Genomic DNA, 357 nt, shown 5'->3' with positions numbered 1-357 from the left:
CCGGAGCCTGTGCTCCGCGGCGGGAGAGGCCACGGCAGAGGGAGGCCCGCATACCACAAAAAAAAAAAAAAAAAAGTATTGCTGGTATAAATTGGATTCTATGTCATATTCTGAAAGGGACATAAGATAAAAATGGAAAAATTTATGTATATCTATACCTATGTATCAATATGTACCTAAGACAAATTAATGTGTCAAGTATTTAGCTCAAAAGATAAAAATAAAAGAACAGAGTTAAAAAAAAAAAAGGAAAACATTTTTTGATTATTTAAACTGTTCTGAACATATGTTTTTGAATATAACTCCTTGCAGTAATTGGACCATATGGGTCCACTATTCATATTGGTTACCTTTTGG

The sequence above is a fragment of the Physeter macrocephalus genome, chromosome 21, assembly GCF_002837175.3.
Source record: "Physeter macrocephalus isolate SW-GA chromosome 21, ASM283717v5, whole genome shotgun sequence".
Taxonomy (NCBI): domain Eukaryota; kingdom Metazoa; phylum Chordata; class Mammalia; order Artiodactyla; family Physeteridae; genus Physeter; species Physeter macrocephalus.
Note: the sequence above shows the minus strand (reverse complement) of the source record.